This window comes from Gossypium hirsutum, chromosome A03 (genome assembly GCF_007990345.1).
Source record: "Gossypium hirsutum isolate 1008001.06 chromosome A03, Gossypium_hirsutum_v2.1, whole genome shotgun sequence".
Lineage (NCBI taxonomy): Eukaryota > Viridiplantae > Streptophyta > Magnoliopsida > Malvales > Malvaceae > Gossypium > Gossypium hirsutum.
Window position 1 is genome coordinate 43,676,369 of NC_053426.1, and position 17,180 is coordinate 43,693,548.

The 17,180-nt window shown below is 35.4% G+C and overlaps 1 non-coding gene across 1 annotated transcript; it reads left to right on the plus strand.

Moving 5' to 3' along the window:
- The first annotated feature begins 262 nt into the window (after nt 1-262).
- Nucleotides 263-369, plus strand: LOC121226910 (small nucleolar RNA R71). Its single transcript, XR_005924600.1, has one exon. It is a non-coding gene; the product is annotated as a small nucleolar RNA R71 (small nucleolar RNA).
- Nucleotides 370-17,180: the final 16,811 nt, after the last annotated feature.

Genomic DNA, 17,180 nt, shown 5'->3' on the forward strand with positions numbered 1-17,180 from the left:
ACAAACCGTCAATCTTTTTATTTAAGAGTTCTACTTGGTTAGATAGCATAGTAACCGCGTCGAGCTTGAAAACACGGCTGCTTTTGTCAGCTTTGTTCTCATAACTTGCCACTGATAGTTATTTAGTGACATCTCCTCAATAAATTCGTAAGCCGGCTCAGGTGTCTTATTATTGATAGTTCCTCTAACGGCTGCATCAATCATCTACCGAGTCGAAGGATTCAGGCCATTATGGAACGTTTGAACCTGTAGCCAAAGCGGTAACCTATGGTGAGGGCACCTTCTCAAAAGGTCATTGTATCTCTCCTATGCATTATAGAGTGTTGCTAAATCCATCTGCACAAAAGAAGAGATATCATTACGTAGTTTGGTTGTTTTAGCCGGTGAAAAATATTTTAATAAAAAATTTTTGGTCATTTGTTCCCAAGTAGTGATTGACCCTCGTGGTAACGAGTTCAACCATTGTTTAGCATTATTCCTTAATGAAAAGGGAAACAACCAAAGGTGAATGGCGTCATCAGAAATGCCATTAATTTTAAAGGTATCATAAAATTCTAGGATATTTGCCAAGTGAGCGTTGGGATCCTCGTCTTGTAAACCATCAAACTGAACAAACTGTTGTATCATTTGAATTGTGTTAGGTTTCAGTTCAAAATTATTTGTAGCAACAGCAGGTCTAACTATACTTGACTTAGTTCCTATTAAATTAGGTTTAGCATAATCATACATAGTGCGTGGAGTAGGATTTTGATTAACAGCAATTGCAGGAGGTAGCGGATTTTCTTGGTTTTCAAGTATCTCCTTGGTTGTGGTTTTAATATCGTCCTCTTGCACATTTTCTGTGTATCTTAAGCTTCGCCTTATTTCTCTTTGGTTTCTGCGAACTCTGCGATCGATCTCACTGTCAAAAAGTAATGATCCTGACGGGTTTCTTCTAGTCATAAACTATAAGAACCTGCCAGAAAAAGGGAAAAAGAAGAATTAGTAATAAAAATTAGAATAAAATTTAAATTGAAGTAAAAGTAAATGGCTAAAGTAATAAAAAATGAGTGTTTCTAATATCTTAGTTCCTCAAAACGGCGCCAAAAACTTGATACGTGATATTCGTGATAGGTTTTAAATATTTATAATGAATCGTTCTTGAAACTAACTATTATCACAATGAAGGCAAGTGTACCTATTGAACTGTAGTCTAGCTTTAGCAAGACCGGATTATCGAACCCAAAGGAACTAAAATTACTAGTATTAACTTTCTTTTTATTATCTAGCTTAAAAAATAAAAGGTATTTTGTTTATCTAACTAATTAACTAAACTAAGAAATCACAGAAAATAGAATTGGGGAATTACTTTTGGAAAAATGATTGAATTAAGACAATACCTAAGGAAAAATCCACCTAGACTTCACTTGTTATTTGACTCTGAATCGGACAGTTTATTCATTTGACTTGATGCGTAGAAATCCCTAAGTTATATTATTATCCCTCTCGAGACTAACAACGTCTAACCCTAGGTTGAATAATTGAAATCTCTTTCTAATTATCTCCCTAAGGTTGTATTAACTCGATCTATGGATCCTCTTATTAGGTTTCAGCCTAATCCGGCAAAATCTTGTCGTTACAAGAGATTTAGCCTGGACCAATAATCCCGACATCACCTTATGAGTTCATAAAATGGGGGATTTAGGTTGGACTGGTAATCCCACCATAAGATGTGAGGTTCGCGGGAGTGCATATCTGAAACGATCATTATATTAATGATGGTAAATGGATATTCCATCGAGATTTCCTAGAAACTCAACGAGATTAATGTGATATATATACACAAATGAGATGTTGAAAGATGAGCTCATCTAAGATAACTTTCATAGTATATTGTTATGTGACTAACTCATTGATTGAGTGTAAGTGATAGGGAAACCATCCTATGCTCGTTGAATTTATTGCCCAATTTGATTTCATGCTAATTATTTGGTAAGTTTACTTTCCAGTTATTCGAGCTTACTAAGCATGAAAATGCTTACCCCTCTCTTTTCCCTGTCTCTCACAGAGCTCGAGGACTCGTAAAGATTGGAAGACGGTCGGAGAGTCAGCATACTATCAAATAGTCTAGCGTTGGTATAAAGACATTTCTAAATTGTTTAATGGCATGTATAGGTCTGGACTGAGTATTTTGTTATATGTGTCATTTGATTTTCCAAATGAAGGCTTGTAAAGATAAATCTATCTTTTTGTTTATGGCTATAGAGATCGGCTTATTTTGAAGTAGGTTATGATCTACAAAATTTCCATGCAAGTTTATAATCATGAGCGATGGTTTAATTCCAATTAGCAATGAGTGATAAGAACGAGCCAATCTTGAATGTATTAAAGTGGTATGACAACACATAAATACAAGATGGGAAATAACCTAGCATACACGAAACCAATGATATGAGGTTTCTATGCAATGAGTTTTTGCAAAGATCATTTATGAGAGCATAATTATGTTGTACTTTGTTTTTATTATTCATTAAGTATAAGTGTTAAAAGGGGGTGACCATAGGCTTGGAAAATAGCCTTATACGGTCGACACGATTGGGTACACGGGTGTGTGCCTAGGCCGTGTATGACACACGGGCCACACCCGTGGGCGTGTGGCATGGTCATGTGTCCCCTGCATCCAAAATGGGAAGTCTGTTAAATAAACACAGGCTAGGCACATGGGCGTGTGTCTTGGACGTGTGAATTTAATAGAATGCTCAAGTCTTGGACACGGGGTGATTACACGGGCCCGTCCTAAGTCACACGGGCGTGTGACACTTCAAGTTGAAAGAAATTTTCCAAGGTGCCCAAAGTTTATCAAACGTTCTTGGTATTGTCTCGCACCGCCTCAAGGCATGTTTTAGGTCTTGAAGGCCTATTTAAGGGAAAGGATATACATATTTGATAAGTTTAAATTTTAGAGTGCAACTTAGTGACTTGATTTAATATGTTTATGAATGTTAAATCCCGATAACGCCTCGATCCCTATCCCTGCTTCGGATACGGGTGAGGGTTGCTACACCATTACATGCATATGTGTTTATAAATTTACCTTGGATTAACTTAGGCATTAGCAACATTTTATCACATATACATAACATATCACATATGAATATATCATTGTAACCTACTTAATCATACTAAAACAAGCCATTACTAGCCATTCCAATGGCTAGGTTACAAAACATCATTATCAAGATAGTAATGGTCAAGTTGTCCTATGCATGCCATTATACCAAAATGATTTTACTAAGTATACCAAAAATGACCAGTTGATAGTGTGACGATGCTCCGTGATCTCCAACCTTCGGGAACTTTCGAGCACTATGAATTAGGGGAAAAATAAACAGAGAAAGCATTACATTCATACTAAGTTCGTATAATGGAAACTAAACTTACCTATCTCGTTTATTAAATCTAAGCATACAATAACAAGTTTTCCATCCATTTGGCTAAATTGCCTAAGCACATGCATCCAATCAAATATGTTAGTCACAAAGTTTACGTATACATCAAGTAAGAATAGATGAGCTTACCATGAAATACTCTTTCAAGACATTATCATTTCATCTCATAATTATGATGCCATGTCAAGAGTTTTATGTCCGTCGAATGATTGAAAATTTCGATGGATGATCAAGTAGTACACTCGAGATGTACGATTCCATAATCCGCCAATTTTTATTCAATGGTACCCATTAGGGCACTTAATCAAGGAACACACTCTCGAGCCACATATCGTATAACATGATTACCAGTCTAGGCTAAATCCTTTATATAACGTATGCTCGAAGAGTTTAATTAGGGTTACCAGTCCAGGCTAAACCCTAATCATAACGTATACTCGAGAGGTATTATATTAGGATTACCCATTTGAACTAAATCCTTTCTATAACAAGGTCAATAGGATTACTTGTCCGAGCTAAATACCGTCCGCAACAAATGCAAGACCTTATTCGTTTCGAGAAAGCGCATATATTCATCGAAATTCAATATTCAATCGGGACTTAACCCCTATTTCACCATATCAAGCATGTACTAATTCTCTCATTATATCATTCAAGTAATGTACATCAATATAAGTCATATTCCATACAATACAACATTCAATTAAACATATTACATGCCCGATTAAGTTACATGAACTTACCTCGACACTTGTTCGCATTAGAAATCTACTAATCCGAAACCTTTTCTTTTCCTCGATCTAATCTCAAATTAGTATTTTCAGATCTATATAAATGAATTGAATCATCATGTTCACACATTTCATGTTTAAATGGACTCAATTTACGTCCTAGGAAAAATTACCATTTTGCCCCTAACTTTTCCATAAATTCTAATTTCATCCCTAGGCTCGGAAAACAAAACATGTGCAATTTACTTCCTATTCCAAGCTTAACAAAAATCACATTACAAATTTTACAGCACTTGTATTCATAAAAAATCAAAAAATTTCTTCAATTTCACAAGTTTACATTTTAGTCCCTAAATAATGTTTCCATCAAAAATCACTTTGAAAATGTTGTTTATCTATCAACAACCTTTCATTTTCTACCATAAATTTCTATTTCTCAACATATACATCTTGACCCATTTTCCATACTTTGATAACTTTTCAAATTAATCCTTCAAATAGAGAGATTAGGCTATCCCGGTTTCAAAAATATCAAAATTACTAAAAACGGGACAAGAAACCTTAACCAATCAGGCCTTGAAAGTTTCTTTATTCTCTCCTAGGTTTTCCATGTGTTTTTTTGTTGAAGATGATGAGAAAATAATATGATATTTTCTTTTCATCTTTTAATTAATTAAGTATTTTGAATTTCCAATTTAGTCCTTGCCTTTTTTCTATATTTCCACGGATGAGTCACCAAGAATCTACATAGTTTTCTTTAATGGTCTAATTACCATATAAGGGTCTTTAGATTTGAATTCCATAGCTATTTAATCCTTATAGCTACTAGAATTCAACTTTAACATTTTATGCGATTTAGTCCTTCTCGTAATTAAACATTTAACCGATAAAATTTTCGTATCAAAATTTTCACACGACATGCCTATTATAATACGAACCATATAATGAAATAAAAATAAACCTTATTTTCGGATCGGATCTGTGGTCTCGAAACCACTTTTCTGATTTTAATGAAAAATGTGTTGTTACAACTCTCCCCCTTAAGGATTTTCATCCTCGAAAATCTTACTAGTAAAAAGGTTCGGGTATTGCTTCCTCATAGCATCCTCCGATTCCCAAGTGGCTTCTTCAATACCATGTCGTTGCCAAAGAACTTTTACTAAAGCTACATTTTTATTTCTTAACTCCCTAGTTTCCTGAGCTAAGATTTTGATTGGTTCTTCACTATAAGACATATTTGGCTGAATCTCTACCTCTGTTAGAGAAATAACATGTGAAGGATTAGATCGGCATCGTCGTAACATAGACACATGAAAAACATTACGAATTCTATCAAGTTCTGGTGGCAAAGCTAACTGATATGCAACCGGTCCAATTCTTTTTGTAATCCCATATGGTCCAATGAACCGTGGACTCAGTTTTCCTTTACGATCAAACCGGAGAACTTTCTTCCAAGGTGACACTTTCAAGAATACTTTGTGACTGACTTGAAATTCTATTTATTTTTGCCTCAAATTAGCGTAGGACTTTTGACGATCAGAGGCTGCTTTCAAATTATCCCGAATTACTTTCACTTTTCCTCAGTCTCTCGAACCAAGTCAACTCCATGTAACTTTTTCTCACTGAGTTCTATCTAGTACAATGGAGTTCTACATTTGCGACCATACAAAGCTTCATACGGTGCCATTTTAATACTAGACTGATAACTGTTATTATAAGCAAATTCAACCAAACGCAAATACTTTTCCCGGTTACCTTCAAACTCAAGTATACAACACCGAAGCATATCTTCCAAGATCTGTATTACCCGTTCAGATTGACCATCTATATGGGAATGAAATGTAGTACTAAAGTGTAACTAAGTACCCAGAGCTTCTTGCAATTTACTCTAGAATTGAGATGTAAACTAAGGATCTCTATCTGAAATGATGGAGACAAGCACTCCATGCAATCTGATAATCTCAGAAACATATAATTCAACCAATCTATCAAAGGAGTAATCCATACGTACAGAAATAAAGTGTGCAGACTTTATCAACCGATCAATAATTACCCAAATGACATCTTTCTTTTTTGGAGACAAGGATAATCCTATTACACGGTCCATGGTAATTCTTTCCTATTTCCATTCCGGTATCGCAACCGGTTGTAATAGTCCAAAAGGAAACTAATGTTCAACTTTTACTTGCTGACATATCAAACACTTAGATATGGACTCAGAAATATCTCGTTTCATTTTCGGCCACTAATACATCTTTTTTAGATCATTATACATTTTATTACTACCAGGATGTATAGACATGTTATCATGGTGAGCTTCATTCAAAATCTTCCATACTAGGTCTGAACTTTTTGATACGCATATTCTGCCTCTAAATAATAAACAACCATCAATCTCGATATGAAATTCTGACCCAGAAATCAATTCACTTTGTACCCATTTTGCTTGTAAATTACTATCATTTTCCTGAGCTTCAAAGATCTGTTGCAAAAACATTGGCCTAGCTTTTAAGTCAACTATGATTAAACCATCATCAGACAATGACAATCGGGTGTTCATTGCTCACGAAGTATACAAGGATTTCCTGCTTAGAGTATCTGCCACTACATTGGCTTTTTTCAGATAGTAGTTAATAACAAGATCATAATCTTTCAATAACTCAAGCCATCTGCACTGTCTCAAATTCAAATCTTTCGGTGGCATCAAGTATTTCAGACTTTTATGATCGGTGAATATGTGACATTTTTCACCAAATAAGTAATGCCACCATATTTTCAATTCAAACACTATGGCCCCCAATTCAAGATCATGTGTTGGGTAGTTCTTTTCATGTAGCTTTATCTGTTGTGAAGCATAGGCTACTACTTTACCATCTTGCATCAAAATACAGCCTAAACCATTCAATGCCGCATCACTGTAAACTATAAATTCCTTACTCGATTCTAGCTAAACTAACACTGGTCCTTCTTTCAATAAAGCTTTTAATCTATCAAAACTCTATTGGCATTTATCAGTCCATTCAAAATTTACATCTTTCTGTAATAAACAAGTCATCGGAGAAGTTATCATTGAAAAAACTTACAAATCTCCTATAATAACCAGCTAGTCCCAGAAAACTTCGGACTTTAGGCACATTCTTCAGTGGCTTCCAATTAACAATGGATAAACTTTTTTTCGGGTCTACCCTAACACCTTCAGCAAATACTATATGCCCAAGAAAACTAACTTCCCGTAGCCAAAATTCACATTTACTAAATTTGGCATACAATTGTTTCTCTCGTAGAGTTTGTAACACTATTCTCAAATGCTCAAGATGTTCATTTTCATCTCGGGAGTAAAACAAAATATCATCTATAAATACCACTACAAACCTATCCAAATACAGGCTGAAAATTCTGTTTATCAGATCCATAAACATTACAGGCGCATTTGTCAAGCCAAATGGCATCACAAGAAACTTATAGTGTCCATACCTGGTTCTAAAAGCTACCTTTGGCACATCCTATTCTTTTATCCGTAGTTGATAATAACCAGAACGGAGATCAATCTTTGAAAATACAATGGCACATTTTAACTGGTCAAACAAATCATTGATTCGAGGCAAAGGATACTTGTTCTTTATTGTAACTTTGTTGAGCTGTCTATAATCAATGGACAGCCTCAACGATCCATCCTTCTTCTTTACAAATAGAACTGACGAACCCTAAGTTGAGAAACTAGGTCGAGTAAAACCTCTGTTAATCAATTCTCACAATTGTACTTTTAACTTTTTCAATTCAGTAGGAGCCATCCTGTAAGGTGTTATCGATATAGGTGTTGTACCCGGAACAAGATCTATGGAGAACTCCACTTCTTTATCCTGTGGTAAAACAGGTAATTCTTCTTGGAATACATCAGGAAATTCACATACTACCTGTACTGACTGAATCTTTGACTCAGATACTTTAGTATCCAACACATATACGAGATAACATCATAACCCTTTCTAACGTATTTTTGTGCTGATATTGCTAAAGTCACATTAGGTAATCCATCCAGTTTATCAGATTCAACATTAAGTAATTCACCATTCAGACATTTTAATACAATATTGTAACGCCCCAAATCCTAAGTAATTATTTCTGTATGGTTGTGACACACAAATGCATATCTGCTTCAGTGGTTAAATGTTCTAGGAAGTGTCTGAGAAGTCTTGGGTTCAAGCCTTGGCTTATGCAAAAATTTTGTTTTTGTATGAATAAACCTTGTCTCTAGTTAGTAGGCTTTTAAATAAATCTGTTTATAACATGACAGAATGGTCCTGCTAGTCTAGGGGATGAGTGGCGAGTGGTAGTTACTTAAGGTTTGAGGTTCGAATCCTGGTAGGAGCAGTGGAGTGTTTTATTTTGCTACTGTGCTGTGTAAGTGGTTGAATGTTAGTGGAACTCTATTCTAGTGGGTGGTTGAAGTGTTTAAGGGGTGTGGGGGATTGTGTAGATGAATTCTAGGAGGATATTGTGAAAAAAATTATGGGAAGTGAGGGGAAAAGGAGTAGTGTGCTAAATTTGAACTGTGGCACTCTAGACTTTCACCTTTGGTAAGTTTGAGTACTCTATTTCGGGTTTTGTGAACATTTTGGTTCTTTTTCCTTTGTTCTCTGGAAACTGATTAGTGCTAGGGAGTTTTGGGTTAGGATTCTTCTCTGCATTTTCAGTTTGAGTGATTATTCCCTCTCTTCTTGGGGCCGAACATAGCAAAGGACCATTCGGGTATCTCTTTTTCTGTTTTTCCAACCTTACTCTCCCTTTTTGTTCATTGTTCGAATACTCTCTGTCTCTCCCTTTCTCAAACTTTGGCAGATTAGTCCCATTCTCTCTCAATTCTTCCCTTTTTTATTCACCTTATTGATTGACCGATTGCTTTTTGTTCTCTTTCCCTCTCTTCATCTTAGTTTGTTGTAGTCGAATACCTCTTTCTCTTCTCCCTCTATTCTTTCAACTTTTACCGAGTGTCTCTTCTTGCATTGTTAAACCGAATACCTTCTTCTTTTTCTTCTCCTGCTTTCAGTTTCTCTCTAAAAGGGGTGATTTGCTTTGGTGTTTCTCTGTTCCTTGGCTAAATATTTGGTCTTTCCATCCTCCCTCTTCTGTCGACTTTTCTTCTCCTAGCAGTTGCTTCCTTCTAACACGAGTTGCTTTTGGTTGATAAGTATTTCGGTAAGGACAGAAGTTATGTCTCAAGTGTTGTAAGTAGTGTTGTTATTTATTAATCTATTAGGTTCCTAACATGTGGTCATGTCGCATTGTTTTGGCAGCATCCAATCGTGTTGAACTCGGTTTACCTACAGATTTGTAAGGCTACATCGGTTGAAGTAGTGGAAGTAAGTGACAGAAACGAGTTAGTTTGGGAACTATTTTTGTATTAAGCATGACTAACGTTGGTGATGAACTTGTCTTATGTTTTAGGTATGAATTATTCCAGGAACGTTCGTACCAAGAATCCTATTAGGTGTGTACAAATGCATCTGCGACTATAGAAATTGGAAAAGGCCGAAATAAGTGGACGTTGACGCTATATGGACGTGCACTCGTTCGTGTGGTAGTCCGTATGCCTAAACATAGGCTTATAATCGTTGAGGCTGGCCATGAGTGATTTCATGGGCTGAGGCCATTTTAGGCCATTTTGGGCCAAATTGAGCTGTATGGGCCCCAAACTGGTAAATCACACGGATGTATGGAGAATTTTGGGCCAGTCTGTGTACCTACATGACCAAAGGTTATCTATGGGCTTTGTGGGCCACACAGGCGTGTGGGCCCACATGGGCCACAAAATGGGTCATGGGCCCATTTTCAATGTTTGACTGTTAAGTTTGCACGGGTCGCCCAAGACGAATGTGGACCTACTGTTGGGTTGGTAAGTGTATCCAAACCCCCTAATTGATAAAATGATTGAAATGCCCCTACATGGTAAAATGACTAATATGCCCCTATGAGATGTATGATTATGATTGAGCTTGTCATTATATATATATTGATCACACGTATGGTATTATGACATGATGCATGTTATGTTGCATGGGGATGGGATTTATTATGATTGGAGGAAGTGTATTGTACTAGCAGCTCTGCTGCAAATACTGGTTAGTGCCGCAATCGGTACTACTTGGAGTGTAGGGATGGGTGGGTTGATTTTATCCCCACATATAGTGTAGGGTTAGACAGAGATGGAGTGTAGAGGGTGGTTGGGTAGGATTTATTGATTGCATATTTGTACTGTACTGTTACTTAGATGGGCTCAGGCCCACACTGATACTGATACTGTAATGGGTTAAGGCCCTGATTGAAACTGAACTATGATTGGATTGGGCTTAGGCCCAAACTGTTTATGCTCACTATTTGGTGTTGATATGGTATTACACATTGAGTTTCCATAACTCACCCATCTGTTTATCTGTACAGATAATCCTCAGGCTTAGGTGGGTCGGTGTTGCGAGGGACTCAAAGGTGGCCACACAACTACACGGACTTTCTTATTGGGTTTAAATTATAATAGTTTTATTTTGGGTAATTTGTTTTTGTAATAAGGCCTCTTTAATTTTTAACCTTTAATATTTGGGGTTTTATTTATTTTGATTTATTTCTGCTAGTAGTAGGACGCGGGTTTTCAAAAAGAATAAATAAATGTTTTCCAAAACACCAGGTTCATGCAACATGTTTTGGAAGCTTCCGCAAGAATTAATGTTTTTAGAATTAGTAAAAATTTAATATGATTAACTTTTGAAAAACGTCTTAGATTTTGAAAATGAGTAAACGTATCTTAAGATCACATAAAGAGGTTAAATAAAGAACGGGTTTTTCAATGAGATTATACTTTGCGAGAAACACTTCAATGTGACATCGTAAGATTTTTCCATAACATCCAAGCTGGGTTTGGGGTGTTACAAATATATTTTTGTTTACAGCATCGTATTGGGTTAACCAATCCATTCCTATGAGCACACCAAATTCATCAAAGGGCAATAACATCAAGTCAGCCGAAAAGCAATAACCTTTTACCATTAATGGACAATTCTTACAGACTTTATCCACCCTAACACACTGGCCTAGGGGGTTTGAAACTTTCACCACAAATTCAGTGAATTCAACATGTAAATTTTTAACAGACACTAAGTTCGTCCATATGTATGAATGTGTGGAACTAGGATCAATCAATGCAATAATATCAGTGTCAAGTAAGGAAAATGTACTAGTAATGATGTCTGGTGTAGAGGCATCTTCTCTTGTACGAATAGCATATGTTCTTGTAGGTGGCCGTGCCTAAGATCTAACTGTAGTATCCTTGGTAGTACCTTGACTACCACCAACATTGCCAGGATGATGGGGTGGTCTGCCTCTCGAGACAGGATTACTAGGCTTTGGAGCTAGTTCTATTTCTTTTTCAACTCTTTTTAGACAATCTCTTAGAAAATGATCAAGCTCCACTTCTGGACCGACACTCCTCATGATGAAAATTTTTACAATGTTTACATTTTGGTTTGGGATTACCAACACTACCCACACTAGTCACAGATGGAGATGAAGACCTCGGGTTAGAATGCTGAGAGCCCCGCTCTCTTCTAGAATATCCCATAGAGGTGGTAACACGATCATAATACTTCTTTAATTCCTTAGAAGCAAATGATTGTAACTTACTCATGGTTCTTTCGCCAAAAACCTGAGCCTCTCTTTCAACTTGTCTCTTTTCCTTACTCAATTACTTAACTTTGTGTGCTCGACCGGCTAACACCGCAAATTCCCTTATTTTGAGAATCCCGATCAATAACTTGATATCTTCATTTAGGCCCTCTTCAAAGCGTTTACACATTTCAGCCTCAGTTAGAACCCATTCTTTGGCATACTTGCTCAACCGAACAAATTCCCGTTCACATTTGGATACAATCTTGTTTCCCTGTTTGGGTTCTAAAAATTCTTTCTTTTTCTGGTCCATAAATCTCTAACTAACATATTTCTTCCTAAATTCAGCTTGGAAGAATTCTCATGTAACATTCTCTCTCGGTACCACTAAATTTATGGTATTTCACCAATGATAAGTTGTATCCTTCAGTAAAGATACTGCACATTTTATGTGACAACCCTATTTTGACCCTAGTCGGGAAGTGGTTTCGGGACCACAAAACCGAGACACAGAAAAATAATTAAATGTCATATTCCATGTTTATTGTGTGTGCACATGCATATATGAAGGTTTTATGCTTTAATTTTGACAATTGAATATGAAATTGTAAATAGGACTTATGTGTGAAAAATGTGAAAGATGATGGGTAATTTTTAAAAGTGGTTTATAATAAAGGTACTAAAAGTAATGGTTTTGCATGTCAAATTGCCCATTTTTTTGTTGGTGGCCGGCCATGTTGCTAGTTAATAAATAATATATATTTTCTATTATCAATATGTTAATTAAATGGCTTTTATTTATTGAATAATAATAAAAGAATAAAGAGAACGTGGGTGATAAAAACAAAGTGTTCATCTTTGTTTCTTGAAGAACCGAATGTGAAAGAAGTTTAGGGGAGGAACATCATTCGGTCATCCTAGTCTTAATTAAGGTAAGAAGTTTTGGTTAATTCTTGAAATTTTAGTTAAATTCTAGTAAATTACTAAGTTCCTTATTAGACCCATGTTAAATTTTTGATATTTGGTGAATGAATATGGTTTTCGGTCATGGTAAATAATAAAGAATGTGGTTGTTGTTCTTGTTAACTTGGATGAATTTTGGTGGATAGGTGTTTGAATCAAACAAATGATCATGTGTGTACACTAGATGCTAAGTGAGAAGAATCGGTCATTATATTAGAGGCCATTGCCGAATATGAACTTAGTTATTGTGAGTGATGAGTGTGTTTTGAGTTGATGAAAAAAAAATGCTTAAAAATGTGTTATAAGCAAATTATATGCTAAGCTAAGGTTGTTAAATTATGAATTTTTCTTCCTTGCCGAATATGTGGTTATAAAGATGAGTGGTGTTGAATGTTTTAAATAATTTAGATGATTATTAATCTAGGTATAAGCTAGGTAATATTAATTGATTGTGACTTAATTGTTTTATAGCAAGTGCCGATTATGGAAATTTCAAAATTCGGTCTTAGATCTTAATGTATATTTTTTTTATTCCATTAAGTTGAATTGGAAAGTTGTTACATGCAAAGAAGATGATTAGGACTTATATAGACAATCGGCATTAGCTAAGGAGTGAGAATGTTGATTGGTAATGTATATGTAAATGAGTAGTGTTATATACATATGATCTATTTGGTAATAATCGCATTGGCTACACTAGTGTATAAGAAAACGAAGTAAACTATGTGAGTTTTGCTTATGTATGCGAAACTAGTATAAGATGAATGATCGGTTACTAGGGTTATAAAATCATTTTGAGTTGAGTTATAAGTGACTATCGTGGCTTGATGAGTTCTTACCATTTTCAGTTACAAATAAGTATGAAGTTTGAACCATGGCATAATTATAAATATTAATACATATTGAAATTGTTATGTGATTGCCGAATGTGAATTATGAGTAAACAATATGGGTTAAGATATTAAACAAATCTATTTGTATTTATTAAGCTAAAGAGCAAGGAGGATCGAAGTCGGATAGGGGAAAAGAGAAGGCAATAGAGTAGCCAATCTACTACCGTTTCAATATACCGAGGTAAGTTTTTAAGTAGGCTCTTCTAGTATACATAATTAAAGATGCCTATAAGAATATGGTAAATGAATCAAAATTTTTGGTTGGCACTTGAATAAAATTGTTCATTAATTAATGTGGGTATGTGATTCATAGTGAGGATCATTTGGAGTTAAACTGTAATGGTGTTATGAACATGTGAATTTGAGTATAACTTTGGAGTTGAAATGTGAATGATGATATGCATATTGATAGAATCTATCCGGACTAAAGGTCCGCAGGCTATGAGCTGGAAAAAAATATAACCGGGTTAAGTCCCGAAGGCATTCGTGCGGGTTATTATAACCGGGTTAAGTCCCGAAGGCATTTGTGCTGGTTGTTACATCCGAGCCAAATTCCGAAGGTATTTATGTTTGGAAAGGTGCGACTCTGTCGTAATAATTCCGATTAATGTGCTCATAATCCCTAATATGACCATGTATGGATCGTATATACATTGGAAAAAAAAATTTGGTACAGTGTCAGTTGTGATTACGAAATCGAATAATGCTCTTCCGGCCATTTCTTAGGATTATATGAAGTCTATAGCTCACTCGAGCTACGTGAAATTGAATCAAATGAAATTTAGTTAAGTTTGACTTTGAATGTATAAACCTATTGATAAAAGTGTAAATTAAAACGAATACGTGATCTTGTGCATAGGTATTTATTTATCCTTATGAATGCTATTTCTTTTGTGTTTTTGTTTCAAATGAGTTCCTTACTTATAAACTTACTAAGCATCGAAACGCTTACTCTGTTGCTTAAATTCTCTGTATTATAGATTTTGTTCGTCAGCTATCGGACTCGGAGGTGTCAAAGTCGAAGTCATCCACACTATCTAAGCCACTTTTTGGTACTCTTCAGTTGAACTTGATAATGGCATGTATAGGGCTGACCCTTGTTGTTAATTAAGTATCCTTTGGTAATGTATATTCGTATAGCCATGCGAAAATGGCTTGTATATTTTGAGTATAACATTATGATCATTTTGTATATATGGTCTTATGATATGGTTATTAAGTGGTGTGGAAAGGCTTGGTAATGATTAGCCATTGGAATGGCCAATCATGGTCCTATTGGTGCTACGTATGTCATGGCTAATTGTGATTATACTTGGAAATAATGCATGTCAAATTACTAGTTGATTCATGGAAAACTATGAAGTAGGTAAAATTTACCTTAAAATAGATGCTGACAGTAGCAGTGATGTGAATTTGAAAAATCACTAAAAATAGTAGAAAAGGAATTAAATAATGAATAAATTATGTAATCGAATCTTGATGAGTCTATTTTCATATGAAAGAAACGAAATGACCATATGAGCCATATTTTATGAGATGTTTAAGTTTTTGTGAAAAAGGGCCAGAGCAATTTCTGGATCCCCTGTTCTGACTTTGGAAATTCACCATAAATTAACCAGAGATAATTAGAAGTCATGCTTTATATGTACAGATTCCTTTTTGAGTTTAATTTCATTAGAAACAAACGGCATAAGTATTGAAGCCCTGTACAGGGAGTTATCTAAGTCGTAATGCATGAAGGTCAGAGTAGTCGAACCCTGAAACAGGGGAGACTTTAACTAATAAACTGTACTAATTGGCCAACCAAAAATTCTAGAAAAAAATTAGTAGATATATGTATGAGTCTAGTTTCAGGAAAAATTTATGGAATTGGATTTTGAGTTTTGTAACTCGAGATATGATTTTTAGAGTGACTGTGATGCAGTTAGCCAGCTCGTCTGGAAATTTTAAAAATGAATTGTATAAGCTGTTTAAGTAAGGAGTTAAGTCCGTTAGCACCTCGTGTTCGACTCCGGCAACGGTCTCGGGTACGGGGTGTTACATTTTATACATTCAACAGGTGTACAAGACAATTCATCAAAAACTCGGATAGTATTTTCTAGCCAAATCTCAGCCATTTTCGGATCATCATCTGCAGCAGCTCTAAATTCTTCTACCTCATATTTTCGGATTTTATCTATTGGAGGCTTACCAATTCTAGCAGGTTTAGCACCCTGTGGTACATCATGTACCGGTTGAGGAACAAGTAGGGGAGGTCATTGTACAGTAGGGTTTGCTCTCAGATACTGGGAAATCATTCATTCATCATTTGCAAGAAGGCTCATTTTGCCTCCTCACGTCAGCCCTTAGACACGGGCCTTCCACTACCAAACACAGATGCAACTCTTTGAACTAAAGCTGAAGCATTGCTTTCAGTTTCCTCAGATTTAGCTCTAGCTTGGTTAGATGACATTACTATATTAAAAACACATTTAAAATGATAAAGAGTCCTCACACTATCATCAATTATAATATATTAGCATGTATAGATAAGCTTGTGTTTGCTACTCATCTGAGAATCGGCTAAATCGTAGCTTTGATACTACAAAATGTAACACTCTTACCCGTATCCATCATCAAAATAGGGTTTTAGAGCATTACCAAAACTTTCAAAACATTTTACAAATAATTTGTGTAAATTACTATTCACTAACTGAGGTCATTCAAAACGTCCCCTAATTAGACGTCAATTGAATAAAGTGACTATTAAGAACAAATATCCTCTGCCCCGAATTGACGATTTGTTTGAACAGTTGAAAGGAGCTACTGTGTTTTCAAAGATAAATTTGAGATTAGGATACTATCAGTTGCGAGTAAAAGATTCAGACATTCCAAAAACTGCTTTCCAAATGAGGTACGGGCATTATGAATTTTTAGTTGTGCCTTTCAGATTAATGAATGCTCCTGCTATTTTTATGGACTTAATGAACAGAATTTTTAGATCGTATTTAGATCGATTTTTTGTTGTGTTCATTGATGACATATTAATTTATTCGTATGATGAAAATGAGCATGCCAAGCATTTGAGAGTGGTGCTACAGACTCTGCATGATAAGCAACTATTCGCAAATTTCAGTAAATGTGAGTTTTGGTTACATAAAGTTGGTTTTCTGGGTCATATTGTGTCAGTATCTGGTATACGATTTGATCAAAGCAAGATTTCAACAATTTTAGATTAGAAGCCTCCGAGAAATGTTTCTAAAATTCACAATTTTCTGGGTCTTGCTGGTTATTATTGATGGTTCATAAAAGGCTTTTCAATGATTGCAACTCCGTTGACAAATTTTCTTTAGAAAAATGTTAAGTTTGAGTGGTCAGATAAATGTCAGAAAAGTTTTGATCAGTTGAAAGCCCTTTTGATTGAAGCTATAGTGTTAGTACAACCAGAATCTGATAAAGAATTTGTGATATATAGTGATGCTTCATTGAACAGTCTGGGATACGTTTTGATGCAGGAAGGTAAAGTTATAGCT